The sequence below is a fragment of the Stenella coeruleoalba genome (genome assembly GCF_951394435.1).
Source record: "Stenella coeruleoalba genome assembly, chromosome: 14".
NCBI lineage: Eukaryota > Metazoa > Chordata > Mammalia > Artiodactyla > Delphinidae > Stenella > Stenella coeruleoalba.
In genome coordinates, this window is record NC_137160.1 from 69,398,847 (window position 1) to 69,421,928 (window position 23,082).

Below are 23,082 nucleotides of genomic sequence, written 5' to 3' on the forward strand. Positions count from 1 at the left end.
AGAAAGGGCGATTTCTGGGAGGGAGATTCAGCGCTTAATCTCACAAGTAACTACAGCATACTAACCGCGATGAGCATCATGGAAAAGAAGCACAGGTGCACTGAGATCTAATCTGAGCGTGCCCCAATGGCTCCTGTCCCTACCTTATCACATTGCATTGTAATTGTCTTCTCAATTAAGCAATTACACATTAGTCTTGATCGTCCTTGCACCCCTAACACAGGACTGGCACACAATAGGTGCTCAATGAACACATGCATCAAATGAGTAGATACTCAGTGCAGAGGCAACACAAAAGAGAAAAAGAACATTGCAATCCTGCCCCTATGAGATATCACTTTCCCACACTTAGCATTCGCACTGGCACGCTTAGTTTCTCTTCTGAAGAACTATTTTATGTCGTACTTACCATTGTGCTTCCTTCCACTCAGCTTTACATCATGGGCATTCCCCCGTATAATGCATTCAATCTGGTGTACCAGTTGCCATCTGTCGATAGCATCTGTCTGGCGTGCTTTACCGGAAAAGATGCAAAGAGAAAGTCAGGCTGTGATTGATTAATGATGTCTGCCCTGGGCAGGGAAGTAGGGCATTTCAGGGTGGGAACGTACTTTTGGAGACAAGGCTAAGAGTTTAGCTAATAGAACCTTGTGCAGACACGGCCACTGGGAAGCCAGGGCAAGGCATAGAAACCCCTTCTCTGATGACTTAGCATGAAATTCTGCCACATGCAGTGGTGGCCTTGGGGCTCAGGGGACTGGGGCATTTACCCACCTCAACCCTACCTCCATTCAGGGACATTAACTCACTGGCACCTCCAGCCTGCCCTCTGTTAGGCTGTGCAGGCTGCCAAGGCCAGGACAACACTCAGAAGCAGAGAATCACGGGCATTTGTAGCAAGCAGATGTGAGTATGAGAGCGGACAGGACTTGGTGAGGTGCTAACAATCCTGCTCACTTCCTTATAGTAAACCCCTGCAGCAAATAATTTTCCTGTAAAGGGCCAGAGAGTAAATACTTTGGGCTTTGCAAGCCATTTGGTCTCTGCTACAACTGCTCAACTCTGCCCTTGGGGTGCAAAAATAGTCACAGATAATATGTAAGTGAATGAGCATGGCTGTGTCCTGATAAAACTTTATTAACAAAAAGAAGTGGAAGTCCAGATGTAGCTCACATAGCTGGACACAGCTGATCCCTAATCTAAGTCTGAGATGATGTTTGTTTAAAACTTGAGTGCCAGTTTCAATAAATTGTCTGTGACTGCTAGGAGCAAGGAATCTTTCCCAGGCTCAATGCAAAAGAGAATGGTGCTCAGTTAGTGATGTCTGTCTTGGCCCAGTATGGGATTCAACAGCACACATACTGCTCATTTTGCATCCCTGGCCTCAGGAAACCTCAGCAATCAGAAAGAGCTCAAGCAACATGGTACACATATCCTCTATTATTATGGGGAGGGCTCATCTGGGAAGCCTGGCCTCCTTCCAGAGAAATGGCAAACCTGAGACCTTCAGAACCTGTACCTTTGCAGGGACTGCTCCGTCAGCCCCCTAGACCATGAGTGACTTCAAGGTAGAAACCATGTGTTTTGGTTTTTGTTTCTCCAGGACTAACAGAGGCTGGCATAGTGTTTAGTGAATGCCTCTTACATTAATAAATGAATGAATGAACAAGCTGGAGATTCAACAGAGGCAGATAACACTTCATGAATGCCTACTGTGTACCAGGTTAAGACATTGCATACCTACTATCACATCTGCGACACAAGAATCACATGAAGCAGAAATCATAAAGTCTATTTTTCAGGCTAAATGGCTTTCTAAATTATGACACCACCACACCACTTACGATCACGGAGCAGAGATTGTGTCGTGCATTTTGTTTACACCCTTAAATGGAATCTATGAGAGAGGGGATGTCTTTTAACTCCCACTTTATAGATGGAGAAACCAAGGCTCTGATGGGGAAGGCTTGCCTGAGGTTAAGCAGTGGAATGTTGCTGAGCCCAAATGTGGCAGCAGCTCCGACTCTGCCTTTGAGGCTCATGACCATGGCACTGAATTCAAGCGCTGCCTGCACGCTGGGTCTCGTGTGAAGAGATGGAGGGGGCTCAGCAGTAATGGTCCTGGCCCGCTTCAGCTGGGACAGGTCACAGGCTGAGCAGGACAGGGCAGCAGGGGCAGGTAAGTGTGGGCAGGGGCGGGCTGCAGCCCCACCCGCTGAGGTCCCACCCCAGCTCCTTTGCAGCAGCAGGCTGGGAGCCCTGGTGTGCCCCGCACCCCCGTGATTGGCAGCCTGCAGATGGCGGGGGTGCCTTGGAATTTATTATCCAAGCATGCCTTTCTGAGGGGGCCTCACTGCCTGACACCGCTTTATCGGAAAGCTGGGAATGGTTAGCCGAGCCCATCTGTTAACCAAAGAGGGGAGCTCAGTGGGTGGGGAGGTCTGCAGAGTCATTTAAAAGGAATTTCTCTGATTCTGAGGCCAGGGTGGAAGCTTATCTGCCCGTGGGCCATGGGTTGCCTGCTTTGGGGGTCTGGAGGTTTGGGGGTGGTGTGTCTGGGTTTGGTAGGGGCTCTCCTTCCTCATTCTAAAGCAGAAATTGCTGGGGCCCCTCCTCCTTCCAACAGCTTTAATCGGTGAGCCTTCGTAGCTGAAGCCCCCATGTTAGCGTCGCCAGTGTCTCAGGGACGAATCTGGGACAGATGGGGATAAATGCAACCATCTGAATTAATATCAGGCTCGTTAACGAATCCGGGAGCTGGGAAATAATTAGGAGAAGTTACCATTCCCGCCACGGCAATGCTGTGTTGGATGCTTTCTCCTCTGCCCCCTCCCACCAGCCAGGGTGCCTTGGAAGGGAGTCGTGCAGCCACCCCAGGGTACGTGAGTCTCAGGACTTGATCTTGGGCTTATTTTCTGGTATATTTATGACAGGCTGATGAACGGCAGGAGAAGGGTAGCTCTCCATGGGGCATCCAAAGTTCATCTGTGCTGGGACAGAGCACTGCAATGGCAGTTGGGAGATGTGGGTTCAAGTGCAGACTCTTGGTGAGTGGCCTTGGGGCATGTGGTTCCCCTCCTCTCAACGAAGATAAACTATCATGGCGGGGACGTGAAGCACTTGCTGCTCTGGGCTGGCACGTGCCAAGTTGTTCACATGTAGCATCACATTTAATCTGCTCCCGTAGCTCTAGGACTCTGTTAATCCTCATTCTTCCAAGGCAAGTTGCTTCAGGAACTTGTACCAGCATCTACAGTGGATAGTAGAGCTGGTTTCTAACCCAGAAATCCAGCTCAAAGGTCTGAGCCCTAGACCACATCACTCCATGGCCTTTTGCCATGAAGACTGGGATAATCTTTGATGTTTCTTCCAATGTCTGGTGCTTTTAGGCCTGTAGGATTCTAAGTACTTGCAAATATCTGCTTTGCAATATATATATAGAGAGAGAGAGAAAGGGAGAGAGAGCGCGCTATATTTTGGTAATTGGCTGTCTGACAAGGCTGGGCCCCTTTGCTATGTGATCGTATGCTTACTCCTTCTTTCTGAAACTTAGCACAATTGCAACTGAATAATTAATAAGGTATTTAATTGTTTAATGGCTATTTACCCTGCTAGATTGGAGATTCCACGAGGATATCACCTGTTTTGCTCACTGTTGTATTCCAGCTACGGACAAGAGTGGCAGGCACATTATACTTTCTCAATGAGTATGAAATGAATGAATGGATGAGTGATGGGACAAATGAATGAATGAATCAATGAATGAGTGAAGCTGGGAGGTCAGGCTCAGCCCCAATGAGCAGAAGCCCCATGATGATGCTACCCTGCGTCAGCCATTTCGTCTCGCCTAAGCTGCTGCTTCCTGGGCAACGGGCACAGAAGCAGGCTCAGCGTCCAGCATCCTTGCGAGGGCAGCGGGCACTGACAGGGGCTCCTCCAGTGCAGGGTGAGGGGCCATGTCCGAGGCTGACTCCAGGCCCTGCCTAACCCCCTCACGGGAGCAATGCTCAATGGAGCCGCTTCACACGGACATGCTTGAATAGCAACCAGGGCTGTCTGGGCATCACGTGACCCGCTGGCTGCCAGGGGACCAGAGGCGGCCATGGGGGTCGGGGGTCACCTCCACAGTTAAGTCATGTACCTGGCGGAGACGGTGTTTATGGAGAATGGTTCAAGGAACAAAGTGTTCTTCATTTTTCTTTTCTTCCCTCTTTCTTACTTCTCTTTTCTTGGCTGTCTGGATGCAGAATATTTCCATGTGGGGTGGCCAAGGTGAGGGGAGCTTTCGGGCAAAAGGAGGAGGATCTGCTTTCTGACCCGCAGGGCAGGACGTCTCATGGCCGAGAGCCGAGATGCTGAACTGGGAGTTCCCGGGTTCAAACTGTAGCTTCTCCCCGACCTGGCATGGAGAATGACCTTGAGCTACTTAACCCCTCTGAGCTTTACCTTCTTCGTCTGTTAAGTGAAAGGCATCACGGTACCAAGGTTATTTCGAGGATTCAAGAGATAGTGCAGAGAAAATACTGAGCACATTCTTCTCTTCCAGTCCAGTTAATGCAGCTAATATAACAACAACAGCGTTAACTGTGGAAACAGAAAACTAGTCCTGAGGTTTCTTCGATCCAGGGATGGACAGGAGAGAGGGACGTTTTTGCCACTGGCTTTTCCAGACAAGGGAGCAAAGAGGGACTAGTTGAGGGAGATGCTCCGGGGTCTTTGCAATTTTCCATCAATTGCTTGAGCCTAAAAGATTCCTAGAGGTCACGGAGTTTAAGCCCCTGGAGATGCTGAGGACCAGAGAGGGGAAGGAACATGCCCCAAGTCACACAGTAGCAGAAGGGCAAAGACCAGACGTTCTTATCTTTCCTGAATTAATTAATGTGGTCTAGTTCTTCTGACATAACAGCAGGCTATGCCCTTGGCAAAGGTGAGTGGCTGGCCATGCCTCGAGGTTGACCTGGGCTCAGAGCCAAGCCTGACGGAGACCAGGGGTAGTGGGTGTAGTGGTCAACACCTTCTGCCCACCCCTCACGTTTATACGCAGGCAGGTGTTCTGGCCCTCATCCCTGTGAGAGGTGAGCGCTGGCATACTGATCTGCAGCTTCGAAGTGGGTCTCCACACAGGTGTGCTGCTTGACCAGGGTGGTGCGTAAGTGGCTGGTTGGGTGAGTGGACGGAGCTGAGTGCCCCTGCACATCAGGTAGGGTGCCTCCAGGGAGGGAGAGCACTCTCTCCTCCTGAGACCCATGAGACCTCGTATTTTGGTGTCTAACAATGACTCCCATTGTGACCTTGAGCATGTTACTTCTGCTCTTTGGGCCTCAGGGTTCTCATCTGTAAAACGGGAGTACCATAGTATCTACTGCACTGGGGGTCATAGTGCAGATTAAATGAGTCCGTTAATTTAAAGCTCTTAGAACAGCATCTGGCACAGAGTAAATGCTCCGTAAATGTTGTCCACTGAGTTGCCCAGATGTCACAACTCATGGCAAGGGGGCGATGCCGCTCCCTTCCAAGGACTGGCACACCGGGATGAAAGGTGCACGACCCTTGGTCGTGGACTCCATGGACGTGTGGTCATTCTCAGGTACAATGGATAAATGGGCACAGTGGTGATGTACTGTGCCCAGGTCCAAAGGAGGAAACAAGTCAGAGGCTTCTGCTAACGTCTGCCTGGTGCCCACGAACACGGGCCAGCAGTTCCTGAGCACCTGAGCTTGGGACCATGAGCACATGCCAGCCCTTCTCTTCTCAGGCCCACTTGCAAATGGTCAGAGCTATCTCAAGGTTCTCCCACGATGCGGAGGCCAACTCCTTGCTTGTTAAGAGAAGCTGCCAGGGAAAGGGGCTTCCCCATCCCCTCCCCCCAGGAGAAGCATCTGCTCTGGAGGGAAGGACAGACATACCTGATTAGAATCCCATCACAGCCGCTGACCAGCTGTGTTACCTCAGGCAAGTCGCTTCACCTCTCTAAGCCTCAGTTGTCTCGTTCGTCAAATGGGGCTTCCTTGAGAATTTAACAGGATGGGCTTCCTCCAGGTGGGCCCTGCTTTGCTTAGAGCTGAACCCTTAGTGCCACGCACAAAGCTTAACAACAAAGGGATGTTTAACAAGCTTGTGGCAAATGGGTGACTATTAATAGCTACATGGATCAAGGGCTTAACAAGGAGCCAGGCACTGTTCTAAACGCTTCCCATATATCAGTTCATTTAATTTTTACAGTGAGACATAGACTACAATGACCGCCATTTCACAAGTGAGCACACTGAGACTTGGCCAAAAAAAATTGAATCACTTGTCCGAGGTCACCCAACTGGTAAGTGGCAGAGCCAGGATTTGAACCCAGGCGATCTGAAACCAGAGCCTGAGCTTATAACCACCGGGTCCCAACTGAAGAGAGAGCAGGGAGAAAAGGAAATGCCTATCACTTAGAGCGGCACACCCCTGAGGGGTTGATCCGTATCTGTGAAATCGATGCAGTCATTAAAAGCACGGAAAGCACTCAACAATTGCTTCTGTTTCCCATCTGCAGGGTCTCTGGGATACAGAGATGCACAGAGAGGGCCCCTGACCGCAGGGAACGCAGGAACCCCAATGGTACCCAGAGCGTTGCCAACTCTCCTGCAGGAGCACCCAGTAGACGCTCACGCCAGTGGCTCTCCGGCTCAGCAGATTGGTTTCCAGAATTTAAAAATTGGAGATTTCACATAAAAATCCAGATTCCTGGTGTAGAAAAGTGTTTTCCATTTGGCTGCGTGCTGGTCTCACTTTTTATGGTATGTTTCTAGCCTGGCCCCTGGGGGCATCTGAGTTTGCAACCTCCTCGCCGACAGGGCTGTGGGATGCTGGGGGTGGGGGCATATGATCTCGTTCGTTGGCTGATGGCTCAGAGAGAGGCCCAGTCTTGGGAGGGTTTTCTCGTCTTGCTTGGATAAAGATGACTCACGGGGCCAGTATGGGTCTCCAGCAGAGCCAGCTTTCCTTTCCTACTTTGTTTTCATAAAGCAGAAATAGAAGTTTCCATAACGTGTGCAACTCCACCCAGCGCTGGCAGGCTTGGGGAGTCACTGCTGTTTGTGAGCATCCAAGGGAGAGTTTTGGTTGGAAGCCGGCTATTGCTCCCGCGTTCACGAGATGCACAGCAGGACAGCGTGTGCTCATCTTCCAGATCGGAGCTGCCTGAAGACAGGGACTCCCCACTGGGTCCTCTCTGGGGGAGATGGTCAAGGGGCTGGATCCCTGAGGCCACAGGAGAGCAGGAGAAGCAGAGACCTAGTCCAGGTTCTATCCGTCTATCCAACCATCTCTCCACCCCTCTATCATTCCTCCCTTCCTGCCTGCCTGCCTGCCTTCGTTCCTGCCTTCCTTCCTCCATCTACCCATTCAAGGACTGTTTATTGAGACCCTTCTATGTTTCAGACTCCCCATGCTGTTCTCCGAAGATACAGAAATAGACAAAACACACAAAAACTTCTCTACCCCCACAAAGTCTACAGTCAATTCGGGGAGACAGACATCAAAAAGGTAGTGACAGACGAAAATTAGGGAACAACCGAAGGGTCCATGAATAGATTTAGTTTGGCTCATCCTCATCCTAGAATGGGACACCATGTGGCCCTTTAAATGAAGCAGATATCTGTATGGTGACACAGAGCAACCTCTAAGTGAAAGGAGCCAGGGATCCAATAGTGACTATAGTGTGTCCATTTGCAAAGAACGGAGTCCTTGGCGGGGCTTTCGCGGACTTGTACTTGCAAAAAAGGTCTCTGAGAGAATCCACAAGAAATCAGGAACAGTGGATGCCTCAGGGATAAAGCTAGGGTGCTAGGGTACAAGGAGGTGAGAGAGCTTTTGTGCTGTGTAAACGTTTGCTTTCTTGAATGTGTAACTTTTTTTCAATAAAGTGGCAGGGAAATTCAAGGTAGATGGATGGATAGACAGATAGATGCATGAGAGATGAGAGAGAGAGAGAGAGAAAGAAGAAGGTTAAGAAGAGGAGGGGGAAGGGGGAAGGGGAGGAGGATGAAAAGGAGGAAGAAAGGGGCACCGGGAGAAAAGAAAAAGAAAAAGCCTTCACAAGTGTGGTGGTTTGGTAAGTATTTTGAAAGAAAAATCCTGGCTGCCATGGGGCATTCAGAGAAAGCTTCCCTGAAGTTGGGGCACTTGGGCTGGCACACTGAGGATGAATAGGAGTTGCCTTTGTGCAGAGATGGGCACAGATTTCCCGGCACTGAGAGGAGCAGTGGGTCCCCAGGGCCATCCCTCCCTTCTCTGGACTCAAGTGCTACATCTGTAAAGGAAAGAAGACAGCTCTCAGCCAAGGTCTAGGAAACGCTAGGAAGCAGCAGAGGCATGTCTGAATCCAGGCTGTCTTAACCTCTACAAGGGCCCCTCCTTGCCTCCTCTTGGTCCACCTTCCCTGTTGCAATAGACAGAACTGGCCAACACTGGGACAAGCAAGAAAAAAAGAAAATCTGCCTGTATATCAAAGCTCACGGTCACTAAACTCCAAAGATGATCTTTGTGTCTCTCTAGGGGGCGGGCGATTCCTTGCACCTTTCTGCCCCTCCCCACCCAATGAATGACGGAGGACAAGAAGGTTAATGTATCTGAGTGGATGGATGCCAGCCGCTCCTTGTACTGGTGTATGATAATAACAGCAGATATTTCATGAGTGCACTTAGCATGCAAGATCCCATTCTGTCCCCCAGGCGAGCCCAAGAGATAGGTAACTTCGTGGCTATTGATCCCTGTTCATGAGATGACAGTCCTGGGGCTCAGAGAAGTTTAGTTATTTGCTCAAGGCTGCAGAGCTACTAAGTGTTGCAGTGAGAATCTGAATCCAGGTTGAGTTTGTTCGCTTAACCGCCAACCTTCATTGCTGCCCATCCCTCAGGGGGCCCTTCCTCTCCAGGCATCGAGGCCAGGGAAGGCTGCCTGGAAGAGTGTCATTTAGGTGATGCCTGGGAGGACAAGAGGGCTTTAAATTCCCCCTTTAAGAGAATTAGCCATTTTCCAGAAGGAGATTTCCTCAAGAATAAAGGGCCCCAGAGACATTAAAAGGAAACTCATAAAAAATTCATCTCTGAGTAGTAATTGCATCATAAAAAGTATTGAGTTGGAGTGCAAATGCAAATTGGGCCGTGTAAATTAATGATGTAAACAGTTGGATTGAGGGCACACATCCAGAGAATGTCCTACTCCAGCCTCCTCAATGTGCGAGGCAAAGCGGGCAGGGGGGCCATGTGCCCTGAGGCCTGAGGGACATTCTCAGACCACCAGTGACCACTGTCTCAGACCCCAAATCCTTCTTTAGCACCTCCTGGAGATGTGGGCGAGCTCTCTGTCTCCCTCAATCAGCACTTTCTGAGCACCTTCTGTGTGCAGAGATGGAGCCCCCTTCTTCGTCGCTCCCTCCCAGTTCACTCCACGTGAACTTGCTCAGACTGGAAAATGAAGACGGATGTTTACTGTGAACTTGTGGGTCCACATGGTTATTCATGTCTTTCTTGGTTTGTTGGGGGTCTTGGTGTGTACCTCCGGTATATTCAACAAGCATATACTGAACACCGACTGTGTATAGGGTGGTGCCCGACCTCAGCTCTCAGAGCCGGTCACAGGAGGTCAGCAGGGACCCAGACAAGACTGGAGGGTTGGGGAGCAGGCCGGGCAAAGATCCTGATGGGGAGCAGCTCCAGGCAGAGGCAAGCTGGACCACACCCCTTCTGGAAACCACACGTAGTTGAGTATGGCTGGAAATTGGGGGCTGACAGTGGCGGTGATGAACCTGGGGGGTTAGAACATTCTGGAGGACCTTGTGTGTCTCCCTAAGGAGCTGGGACTTGATTCCCACTTGGAGAAAATGCAGCCTTCACTGTCCCCCCACCAAACTCTGATTCTTGGTCACACAAGAGGTGGGACCTGCAGTTTGTGGGTCTCATTGAAGTTCAGACGAGGGGCCCCATAACCTTCCTGTGGTTTTTAAACTGTGTTCCAGGGCACCCCAAGGTTCTCTGCCTTTCTGGCAGCTCCGTGGTGAGGAGTAAGAGGGAGGTTTACGTGGGCAATGCTCTGGAACCTCCCCTGCTTTAGCCACATCAGCTCTACCTTTATCATTTTTTTTTTTTTTTTGTGGTTTGAAATTCCGCATAAGATTTCACGTAGAAAGAGATTCCGTTGCTTAAACAAGAATGACTCCCACTTAATGCAGAGTAATGTCCAAATTTTTCAAGACCTTTCATGACCCAGACCAAACCCATTTCTCCAGGCTCAGCTAAACCATCTCCCACCCCCTGTCTCTTACCGCCCTGCACCCCAGCCTCGGGCTACACAGATACTTGCCAAGCCACAGACACTTTCTGCTCCTCTGTGCCTCCATCCCTTTCCTCATCCTGTTCTTTCTTCGAGGCTGACTTCAAATCCTTCTTCCTCCAGGAAGCCCTCTCTGACCCTTCAAGTGTCTCTGGCATTGCCGATACACCTTGGGTATTCCCCAAGGAGCTCTGACCCACCCAGAGTAAGAGCCTCTTTCTGCTGACTTCAAAAGTCTTTGACGTGGTCATCACCGGGGTCCAATACCAGGCTGGGCATTTGGCAGGTCCCCAGAAATGAGAGCAAATGGGTACCGGGAAAGAATGGAGAAAGGGTGGACTTGGAAAGGATATAAGTTAAAGGATGTATGGTCAGATAAATGGATGGGAAGGAGAGAGGAGGGGAGGGAGGGAGGGAGGAAAGATGGAAAGATGAAAAGAAGGAAAGGTGGATGGAAGGATGGGAAGGAGGAAGGAAAGAGGGGTAGACGGAAGGAAGGCTGGTGGGAGGGCGCACATGCAGACAGCTGGGGGAACGCCAGGTTCCACTTTCCCCACCTTCCCAGTGCCCTCTCTGCCCTCACCGCCCTCCCTCCCTCCTGCCTCCATCACAGAGCCAGCCCCTGACATGCCCTCGCCTGCACAGTGATTACTCCTTGAGCAGCCTCCCGTATCCTGTTCCTGCTCTTCCTACAAGCAGAGAAGCAGAAAAATCCATCCTGATGAGGAGGCAGCCACCCGCCCTCGGCCCCCCTCCTCCCCCGTCTTCGCAGCCTGTAACTCTCGAGCACTCAGGCAGAAACAGGCAGTCAATTTTTTCCAGGGTTGAGCGCCGGCTGTAAGCCACAGCCCTGCAGGGTGACAGGGGAGGCGGGGGCCGCTCGGATGGCACGACCATTTCTCCTCCATCCTGGGGGCAGCGCCTTATGCCTCACTTGACCAGACGCTGCCAGCTGTGTAATTCAGGGCACATACACCCTCCCTGCCGCCACCACCAGCACGCAACGGGCTCACCTAAGACCCCAGCCCCGTGAAACATCACGGGCAGAGCAGAATTCCCTCTTGGCGTCCATCACACCTTCTCCCCCAGCCCGGCTTCCTGCTCATATGGCAGGCAGCCTCCTTTCACCCCTGCCTGCCCTTGGCCTTAATGGTAGGCTCCCTGGCAGAGGAAAAGGCAAGCGATGTGCCTGTACCCACCCAGGTGTCAAGTGGCTCTGGGCTGTCTCTTTGCTATGGTGGCCACCTAGACATCGCCCCGGCTGCTGCGAGGGCTGACGGCTCCCAGCTGAGCCCCTGGACCTAGCAGCTGCCCTTTGCTGGAGAGAGCTGCCTTGTCCAAGGTCAAACCTCCTTCCAGCGTCTGGTCAGTGATGGGGGTATACGGGCCTGGCCTCCTTGCCTCTAGGCAGGATGACTGTAGGAGCCATCTCAGCTCTGGAGCTCCCATGGGATCAGCTGAGACCCTGGGGAAAACTGAATCACACTCCAACTTCTCTCTGCCTCATTCTGCTTGTTTCCCTACCCCTGAAGTATGGGTCCTAAGGGTCTCCCTTACTGTATCCCAATAAACCCCCTGCACTCAAAGCCCCAGAGCCTCGGGGTCTGTGTCCAGAGGAGCCAACCTTCAACAGCCTTTTTCGCATTTGCCTGTTTAATCTCTATAACACCCCTGGCTGGCACACCCCCTGATGCTCGTCTCAGAAGCAGCCTGCCTTGTCCCGGAAGTACTGAGCGGTCAGGGCTGGGATTCCTCTCCAGTGAGCCTAGCACACTCCCAGGCAGTCAGGACTCTGACTCCCGCTATCTCTGCCCTTAGGAGACAACCCGACAGAGATTCATGATTCCTTTCAGACTTTGGGGAGGCCCCCAAGACCAGGGCTCCCTGCCTCCCTGTCGGGGCACCCGGGTGGAGACACACAGCATCCACCCCAGGGTCGGACTCCTCAGCCGGGTTTACTCACACTGCCTCTCTTGTCTTCAGCTCTGGATACGGTCGCTCTCCACCTGCCACGCTCACCAATGTCTGGGGCGGGGTTGGGTCACATGGTGTAACTGGAAGGGCCAGATGCACCTGGCTTCAATCCCGGGCTCTTGGTGGGACGGGCCACCTTACGCTTCTCTGAGCCTCATCTTTCAAATGGGCTGTCGTGAGGATTGCGTGGGACAGTATATACCAAAGACTTGGCCCCGTGCCCAGCCCACAGCAGCCACTGAGGAGTCCCACTTCCTCCCTTTATCACTGGTGAGAACATCTAATTTGATGAGGATGATCCACGCTGAGCCCTGTGTCAAACATGTGAATCACATCATCTCGTTTAATCATTGCAACAGTTCTGTGAAGCAGGTACCACTGTCATCCCCACTTCACGCAGCGGCTGAGAGGGATGTGGTGGAGAATCCACGGTTCCCAGGTGAGGAAGTGGAGCAGCTGGGACTCGAACCCCTCCGTCCAGCTCCAAAGCCCACGTTCTTCACCACCTGGATTCCCTTCTCCTCCTTCTGGGAGCTCTCGGACCCCCAGCTCTTCCACAAGCCCCCATCCCAGTGGGGTCCCTACAATCTGGAACCTTGCCCCCAGGTATCCTGCTAAGAAAATCAATGGAAATCATGTGTTGTGGGTATCAGGTTGCTCACACCTTCGCCCCCCTGCCTTCTGTGCTGAAACTGACCCTCCAATAACAGGAAAATCCTGTCCCTGGGCTGGAGCTCAAGTTCTCACAGGGCCTCTGTCGCCAGGAAAGCCGTTTGCATCCTCTCGCAGCTCTAATGCCTTCCAGCCGTGGAGAGGAGAGCGCTGGCTGGCCCTGGCGGTGGCCATAAATCCGTAATTGAACAGCGTCTGGGACTACCAGCCTCCATAAAGAGGAGCCAGAGGAATGTGGTAAAGTTGTTCACAAGGCCACGGGGACTTCCTCTGTGGCTGGGCCAGGGGTCCACACTGCTCCACGCAAGCCCCTTCCCCTGGCCGCCCCTGAGCCAGCTCCTGTGCGGGAAGAACACAGGACCAGGAGTCAGCCAGCCCTGGGTTCGAATCTGGCTCTGTCTGCTGGGGGCTTGGTGATGCCACAAAGCCTCTCCTTGCCTCAGTTACCACCTTCCAACTGAGCATCTTGCTCCCAAGGTAGCATTCTTGTGACAGTTCAATGAGGTACGGTTTTCCCCACTACAGATGGAGGAATTCTAACTACAGTTATAAGCTTTGCAGACGTCGCTGTGATGGATTGCAGACAGAGAGGGAGGAGATGGGATGGGGACAACGTGGGGGACCAGAGACACCCAGATCAAACCTCCACAGGGGTCTCCACACATGTCCTGCCGATTCCATCCGGGCAGCACATTTGGGTCTTTGGCCAGCCTCCTTTGCCTCATGTCTGCCAGCTCAAAAAGAGGCTATGGGCTTTACCAAGTAGAGTACCTGGCACTTAGCTGATGAAATAACACCCTCCCCCCACCAAGATATCGATCAGCCACTGGCAACCGTGGAGCTTGCAGCAGCCTCCGGACAGTTTAAAAAGAAAATCAACCATTAATAAAATTGAATGGTTGGGGGTAGGAGGGAGGGAAAGAAGAAGGGGAGGAGCTGGAGGGAGGGGGTTGGGAACAAGCAGACACAAGGAAGAAAACTGGGAGAAAAAGTGCCCTTCCGATTTAAAACCCGCATCGCAGATGCATGAAGGGTTGCTCCGCAACAGAACGCTGAGCACGTGTGTCTGCTAAATTAAAAGTGAAGAGTGGACGTCTGCATGACACGAAGGACAGAGGTTGCAAACTCAGGGCAGCCCCACAGGGTGTCTTTTTTGTTCCGCATATGCTTTATTTAAATGGAATTTGCTGCATTATTTTTCAAATGGGAGTTTTCATATAAAAGTCTAGATTTCTGGAATCTCTTGCAAAATTGGGACGCGTAGTAATGCTGGGCTTGCATTCCTACGAGGCAGCAGCCGGGTAGAGTGATAGCAGCTGTCCCCGCGGGTGGGACGTGTGGAGTCCGGCTTGCTCGGCCCCCAACCGACCCCTGCACTCTCTCCTGTGAGCTACCAGGGCTTTTGAGCTTGAGACACTGATCCAAAGTCGGACCTAAATGATGTCAAAAATATATATGCGTGGATGGGGCTCGGAGTATGTGTGTGAGTGACACACCCTGGATAAGTCCATGCCAAAATATTAACAGAGGTGCCTTTCCTTAAATAGGGTTTGATCTTCTCATCCTTTTGTACTTACTGCTCTCATCAATAGAAAACAATAGACTTGGCTTTAAGGAAAAAAATCAATATATGCAGAGCTGAGTATTATGTATGCTCACAATGACGGCAATTGTACGCAGAAGGAACAGATAAAATGCCAAACTGTGGTCTTCTCCAAATAGGGGAATTGTGGGCAACTGGAATCATCTTCTATCTTTTCTGCAACAAACCTCTTTCATATTTCTAATCAGACAACTACAAACCAGGTATGTGTGAATTAAAAGCAAATCACGATTAACCCACCTTAACAGAGATGTGATTCTGTGGGAAGATGTCTTATTGGAGGAGGGGCCTTGAGCCCGGTAGGAGGGTTTGTCGGGCACTTCTGAGCCCTTTTCTCTAGGATCTGGAACCCGGTGCAGCAGGAAACGCTGTCAAATGGCTGAGGCATGGTGTTTCGGTCCCGGACCTCAGATCCCCATCTCTGAAAGCAGAAGAACACAGTAAATTCCTCACAGGGAAGAAAAGGGGAGGCTAGCGTTTTTCATAAGGTCCTATGTGGCAGGCATGGATTGGCATGTTCTCACGTATGTGTGTTAACTAAAAAGCCTAGGGGTTGATAAACCAGGCTCTCAATTCAGCCGTGTCCTAGCTGTGTGACCTCATGCAGGCCACTTAACCTCTCTGAGCCTCATTCTTTATATAAAATAGGGATCAAACTGACCTCATAGGGTTGGAGGGAGGATTAAGTGAGGGGAAAAAATCATATAAAGAGCAGTAGACAGTCAAAAATAATTAGCCATTATTTACGTTATACTATTGATGCTATTTAAAAAAAACCACCTACTGTGTGCCTGTCAGTGGTGGGAAGTGTTTCCCACTTATATCCAGTCAGCCTCCCACAACAACCCAGCAAGTCTGAGGCCATGATGCCCCACTCTAAGAAGAGGAAACTGAGTCTTGGTAAGGGGGGGTGACTCATCAGAGATGGCTGTCCCCACAGAGATCAGGTCTGTGTGACTCACAGAGGACTCACTGGCCCGTCCCTAGGAGGCTCTCATCAACGTAGCATTTAAACTGAGATCATCTGAACGTCTACTGAGTGCCCGTGTAAACAGGAGCAGGAATTCTGGAAACAGACCAGATTCAAGAGCTCCCTCCTTCATCACTATACGGCTCAGGCCAGCACCTTTACCTTGGCGCCTCAGTTTTACGGTCTGTCAAATGGGCGTGCCAATGGGATCCTTGTGAGATTTCATCAAGATGGTAAATGCGTGTAAGGACTTCGTGGAGTGGAAGGGGTGATCGATCGTGGTGTAACTATCCCCACTTTACAGATAAGAAAAGTTGTACCCTGCACCATCCACTCATTTCCTTCTTCATCTATCCATTCATTCCCTCCTTCATCCCTTAGCTTGTTTACCAGAGCAGCACATCCCTCTACCCAGGGCTCTAGAAGTATCAGCGCCCCTGAAATGCATGTGGGAGACAGAGGCAGGGAGCAGGTCTCCCCCCCCACCCCAGGCCTCCTTGTCTCTCGCTGCCGAGGAGGCAGCTGCAGCCAGACATTTGGAAACCATTACAAACATCCCCGTCTGATTCTGTTCCCCCCTGTGCGTAGCTTAAAGCAACAGATTCCAAGGAATTTTGGCTGCGTTCCTTGGCAGAGGGAGACCCAGAGGAATGATGAAGAGAGCTCTCTCCTCTCCACGCCATCCACACATGGTCCTCTTCATTTCAGGGTCCAGAGCAATGGGCAGCAAACCCAGAGGGGTGTGGGCAAGAGTTAACGCCAGGAGGACTTGGGTCTCAGCCCAGACACGGCCACGTCCTGGTGAAGCCACCTCTCTGAGCCTCAGTTTCCCTATCTGTAAATGGAAACAGTCATAGTATGAAGACTCTACCCTTATTGTGAGGAACCCACCAGTCAATATAAATTAAATGCCTGACACATGGTAGGTGTTCAAGAAATTCTATTTCTCTCCTGTTCTCACTTCAAGGTTGCCTTTGATGTGACCAAGAAAGCAGGGAGGTGGATTAAATGAGAGTTTGGTGCAGCAGTGAAGTCCCAGACTGCTGGATGCCCTCGACAAAGTCACTTTCCATCCCTGTGCCTCAGTTTCCCCAGACTTCCAGCTCTCGCACCCTTTCTCTGCATTGGTGCCCTGCCCGACAGGGGCTCCCAGCATGACCCTAGCCTAGGTGGCCCTCCAAAGCCCTCCGAGTCTTCCTCTTTCCCCTCCCCTCTCCTCCATCATTTTCTCTCATTTTTCTCTGTTTCCTTGTTCTCCCTCTTTTTTCTCCTCCCTCTCTCTCTCTTTCTCCCCCATTCCTTTGGTTACATCTTCTCATGTGTTTCCTTTGCTCTTCTCCCTCTCCATCCTCCCTCCTCAATCCCCATGTCTTTTTGTCTGTCTGTCTCTTTAAATGTCTCTCTGTGTCTGTCTCTCTCTCGCTCTATCTGTCCCTCTTTCCTATCCGTGCTTTCTCTCTCTCTATCTCTCTCCCTCCCCCTCTCCACCCCATCACTTTGTTCCCTGCCCCTCCATGCATCTCTGCCTCTCTGTCCATCTCTCCCCAACTCCCACCTACCTGCATCCATTCACCTCATCCAGCCTCTCCCAGGAAAGCGCCACAAGCCCATTCATCCCAGAAGGAGCCAGGACTCTGTCAGGAGCCACAACGTTCCCTGATGAGGCTCCGATGAGCGATTCTCTCCCCACTGAGTCACTGAGCCCTATTAGACCAGTTCCTACAGGGCTGCCCTTTATATCCTCCATCTGCCCCTCCAGCTTCTCCCTCATCTGAATCACCCAGCCCTGGACTCTGTGAATGTAGCTTCTGCAGACCACATCACCTGGCTCACTCAGCCCTGGCTTCTGGATGCAGATCCCGAAGGGGCTCAGGGTGCGGAAGGCAAGGGAGACTGGGGAGTTTGTTGTCCTGACTCCGCCCCTGCAGTCCAGGCCCTGGTGGGCAGCTATCTCCTGCAGCCACACCTCTCTCCAGGTCCTAGTAGCACCCCTTCTCTATCCTCCAGGCCTCGGGGTACTAATGGCTCCCCTGTGTTGCCAGCCCAGAGGTGCTGCACCATCCTTTTGGGCCCCCTTAACTCTGGCCACACTCTGATCCTTCCTCCCTTCATTACATGTCCCCTTGGTCACCCCAGGTTGAGTTGCTACTTGTTTCCTGCTGTGACACAGATGGATGCAAATTCTCTCCTTCTGCTGAACCCCTCATGCCATCTTCTCCCCGTCTTCTCTCCTCTCACCCCTCCCCACCCCTCTGCTCACACCCACCCTCCTATACCGGGCCCAGATCTGCTCCCCAGCCAGACTGGGAGCTCCATAAGGGACAGACCTTGCCTAGACCTCCCAGGCCCCCTTGCTCAGTCCACTGCACTTAGTCAGCTCTCAGGGGCTGTTAAGGTATCACTGAGTGAATCAGGGCAGTGGGGGAGCAAGATCGTGGCCAGCATGCCAGCAAGTCAGGTGTGTCTGCAGCACTGCCTGGGATGCTCAAAGAAGTCCACTCTGGTCCTGTCCCTCCCCCTCCACGGGCATCCTGTCAGAGCCCCTGCAGCCCTGCTGTTGGGGGGGTGGTCCCTGACAACGGGTTGCTGCCAGGCTCCAGCTCCACCGATTCCACAGCACCTCTCCATACGCCCCGAGCTCACGGATGGGAGGGCTCCCCTGCTCCTGGCGCCTGTTCAAGCTGCCTGGTGAACTAAATTGATTTTTTATCGTTGCTCTGGAGCGAGCTTAATGAATCTGTTAGTGACGGCCGCCTGCCCCAAACGCCTCCCAGTGCCTGTGCCTCCAGAACCGCTCTTCCTATGAAAGAAAAGGAGTTATTTAAGGTTCAGCCTGTGCCCCTGAGAGCATCTGGGCATCAACTGTGCCATGCCTCATTCCTCCTGGGGTGTTTCCCATACTGGGGCAAGGCTCTAATGTGAGTTAGAGATGGAAAGGCAATGCAGAGGTTTAGTTTAGTACACGTGTGCCTAGGGACCAACTGTCCATCTGTACATCCATCCATCCATTCATCTATCTACCTACTCACCTGTGCATTCACCCACCCACCCAACCATTCATTCCACCACCCCGCCAGCCATCTGTTTACCTACCCATCCATCCATTCATGCGTCCATGCGTGCATCCATCCACCTATCTCGCAATCCATTCATCCATCCCTTCATCTCTCCATACATTTATCCACCCACCCATCCATCCATCCATCCACCCATTCATCTATCCATATGTCCACTCACTAATCCATGAATCCATCCATCCACCCATCCATCCATCCATCCATTCATCTATCCATATGTCCACTCACTAATCCATGTATCCACCCATCCACCCAACCATTCATCCACCCATCCATTCATTTGTTTACCTACCTATCCATCCATCTGCATCCATCCATCCACCTATCTTTCAACCCATTCATCCATCCCATCACCCATCCATACATCTATCCATTCACTCATCCAACCACTCATACATCCACCCTTCCATTCATCCATCCCTCCATTCATCCATCCCTCCATTCATCTGCCCATCCATCCATAAACCCATCCATCTCTCCATTGTTTCATTTATTTCTTCATTCATTTGGCTTTATACATACTTATTATGAAACCCAACATCCTTACTGCAGTCTACAGGGTACCACAGAACTGCCCTTCAAGCTGTTTCCCTCCACTCTCCCCTCTCACCCCACTCCAATCACTCTAACACCGCTGCTGCAGGCCCTTTGCATCTGCTCTCTCCTCTGTCAGACACTCTCTTTCCCGGACACCCCCATGGCTTACTCCCTTCCTTCACTAGGCCTCTGCTCAAACTTCACCACTTCCAAAAGGCCTTCTCTGATCACTCTCGATATAAGTTAGCAACTCCCAGCCACTCTTTATCCTTTATCCCCCTTTTAATTTCCACAGAGTGTTCCTTGCCCTCTGACATTATATCATAAATTAATTTATCTTGTTCAGTGACTATTGTCTTCCACTAGAATGAAGTTCTATGAAGATAAGGGCTGTGCCGGTTCCACTAGCCACTGTATCCTGTGTTCTAGAACCATGCCTGGTCTGTAATCGATATTCAGGAAGGTTGATTTACTGAATCAATTATTTCATTAGCTAATACATGCTCTGTCACTTCTGTCACATACTAAGCACTGAAATGAATGGTCCACAAAACCAGGCAGAGCCCTTCCCCTCACAGGACACCAGCTCCCTGGAAACACATGACGAAGGAGGAGACTGAGACAAACAACCAGGCACGTGATTGTAAAACTCTGTCTGGGCTAACAGCCTTGAGCAAGGTCACATGGGGTTTATAAACATTTTTAAGTTGTTTTTTTTTTTTTTTTTTTTGCTCGCATCCCCAAGGCATCCTGTCTGCCCACATCACCCACGTAGATGCTGGTTGAAACTAGAACCTGACTTCTCAGCTCTTTGCTGCTCTTCTCAAGCCTCCAGCTCTGCTCAGCCCTCTCCCTGTTCCTCCAGGCCCTCTGTCGGCAAGGAGAGAGGAGACAGAGGGCAGGCGGGACTGCTTGTGCCTCTCTGAGTTGGTCCCAGGCCTGGCTCAGAGCATGGATGTAACTGGATTCATTCTCCCTCTTTTTCTTCTTCCATCCAAGCCGGGAACCAGGCCCGTGGTGCTGCCCTGCCTCAGGGAGAAGGTGTTTAAATAAGCCAGGGGCCCTTCCTATGTTTTATGAGGTGTCTGAGTCCCCCAGAATGTGGTACCGGATACCCTGAAGGGTAAAGGGAATGGAGCACACATTTGGGGACAACAGGGATGCAGGAGGAACACCCCAAAGACCAAAATGAGGTAGGGGGCTGGATAGCGGGGAAGGTGGGGACCTGACCTGAGTATCTTGGGGATGTTACCAGACCTCAGGAGGCACAACTGTGGGTGCACCGGGAGGTATAATGCTGGCCACAAGAGCTCCCTGAGACCTCCTTCCTCAAGATCCCCATGCCAGCTTGAGGATGGCCAATGGCTGTAGCAGTTCATATTTCTCCAAAAGGGCCACAGCAATATTTCCAATCCTTTCTGCTCTTCAAAATCTTTGCCACACCCCACCAAGAAGTAGCATCTATTCCCCTTCCCCTTGATCCTGGGAGGATTTGTGACTACTCTGACTACTAAATTTCATTAATAGTAATGGCATGTGACTTCGGAGGCTAGGGGGACACAGTTTGTACCTGGACCTCTTTTTCTTGGGGTGCCCAGGCTTGGAACCAGCCACCATGTTGTGAGGAAGCCCAGGCTCCATGGAGAGGTTGTGGGTGGACGTGCTGGCCTATCGTCCCAGCTAAGTTCTCAGCTTACAACCCTCATCAGCCGTCGATTAAGCAAGTAAGTGAGATTTCAGATGATTCCAACTCCCAGCCTTCAGGCCTTCTGGTTGAAGTCCTAGACATCATGGAGCAGGGACAAGCCATCCCCGCTGTGGCCTATGTGAACTCCTGACCCACAGACACCATGAGCATGATAAATGCTCAGTGCTTCATGTCACTGAGTTTTGGGGTGATTTTTTTAACACAGCCACAGTAACTGGGACAGCAAGTATGTATAATACAGCTCCCAGTGCGCCCGCCACTGTGCTAAGCATTTTACAAATATTTACTCAATCTTCAAAACTTCTAGAAGTCCTATTCATATCTCCATTTTACAGGTGAGGAACTGAGGCACAGAGGAGAAGTGACTTGCCCAACGCCACAAAATAAATGGCTGAGCTGGGATTTGAACCCAGGCAGTTTGACTCTAGGGCTCGTACTCTTAACAACTAGCCAGGGCAGCCCGGTGCAGTCTGCATCCTCAGGGCAGTGGTAGAAATGTAAGGTTGATCATTGGAGCCCCACGTTGTGGACGTACAACCTCAAGGGCTTGCTGTCCCCTGTAATCAAAATTGGAGGTCTTTACAACTCTATAGGATAGGACTTCACTGTTGAATGCAAGTTGATAAATAGCGACGTCCAGCAAACTAGGGATGGACCAATGGATGGATGGATGGATGGATGGATGGATAGACAGACAGATAGATAATGGTAGTTGGTGGTATGTTTTTTGTTTGTTTTGGTTTTTTGTGGGTTTTTTCATGTATATAGCAGTTATAGCTTAATGATAAATGTTTTTTCTGCAGGATCTGAGAAAGACAAACTAGAGATGGAGTCCCAGCTCCCTGTTTCACCAACTCTCTCAAAGCCTCAGTTTCTTCACCTGTAAAATGGTCATGACCTTATCCCTCTCAGGGGATGTGACAAAGATTCATGGAGATAACACTTCTAAAGCACTTTCCGCAATGCCGCACCTCGTAAATGCTAGATTCCTACTCGGCCCCCATCCCCTTGTCCGTGCCCTTTCCTCCTCCTTTCCCAGCTTCCGCACCCCCTGCAGCTGACCTGCGGCTGTCTCAGGCAGCAGGGGTCCCCCGACTCCCCACTGCCCTCGAGCTGGTGGTCACAGAAGTGTGTCTCCCTCTAACGTGCGATGCCAGGCTTGCTGGCAGCCTCCAGCGCCGAGCACAGCTGTCAGGCCGGCATGCCTCCTTCCTCACAGCTGCTGGGATGCGACCTTGTCTATCAGGCGGCCCCGGGAAACCCGCTGAGTATGCTCCCAGCTTGGTAGGTGACATAAATATTTTCCAACATGCAGGCAACAATCTGATTGGTGCCTTCCCCAGAGTGCCAAGCTCCAAGCTTGGGGCTGCAGAAGCAAAAAGGAAAAAAAATTCCTTTTGCCAATGAAGTCTGGCTCCTTCCTTCACTGAAGTGTTTAACTCTTCCTGTCTCCTGTTTGTTTCCTTGTTTACTCCAAGTTCTAACCCAAACAGCTGACATTCAGCAGGATTTTGGGAAATGCTTACACTGGTTAGGACAACACTGGCCCTCCCCTCACAGAGCCAAAAAACAATCTAGGGCAGCATCTCAGACTTGAGTGTGTATTAGAAACCACCCAAGGTGAGAATAACATAGTGGCTTAAAATTTAAAAAAAATTTTTTTTTTGGTGGTACACGGGCCTCTCACTGCCGTGGCCTCTCCCATTGCGGAGCACAGGCTCCGGACGCGCAGGCTCGGCGGCCATAGTTCACGGGCCCAGCCGCTCCGCGGCATGTGGGATCTTCCCGGACCGGGGCACGAACCCGTGTCCCCTGCATCGGCAGGCGGACTCTCAACCACTGCGCCACCAGGGAAGCCCTAAAATATTTTTTAAAGAGCCCTTATCTCTCAGAGGTAGATGCAGCACTACCCACAGGTGAAATGGCAGGGTGTCTAGATTCGTTCCAAAATAGTACAGGAGGCAGCTACACAGGGAGAGTGATGCTATTGTTTCTAATTTCCAGATGATAAAACTGAGGCTTAGAGAGACTGGGCTGGACAAGGTAACTCAGCCAGGGAGTGCTGGTGGGCGGATGTGACCCCAGGGTGTGTGTCTCCAGAGCCTGTAGATCCTGAGCTCCTGGTAAGACATTGTCTTAGCTTCTTCACTGACCGCTTCCCTGGGTGACACGCACCTGGAAACCAACCCAGAAAGTCACACGCAGGGCGTTCTGTAATTCTATCTCATAA

At 51.3% G+C, this 23,082-nt stretch overlaps 1 long non-coding RNA gene across 1 annotated transcript in view; it reads right to left on the reverse strand.

Moving 5' to 3' along the window:
* Window positions 1-330: 330 nt before the first annotated feature.
* LOC307196936 overlaps window positions 331-23,082 on the reverse strand; it is a 222,781-nt gene continuing 200,029 nt past the window's right edge. The window contains exons 4-5 of the long non-coding RNA XR_013831293.1: window positions 14,801-14,981; window positions 331-514 (exon numbers count right to left, since the gene is read on the reverse strand). This is a non-coding gene — a long non-coding RNA (uncharacterized lncRNA). The remainder of the gene's footprint in view (window positions 515-14,800; window positions 14,982-23,082) is intronic.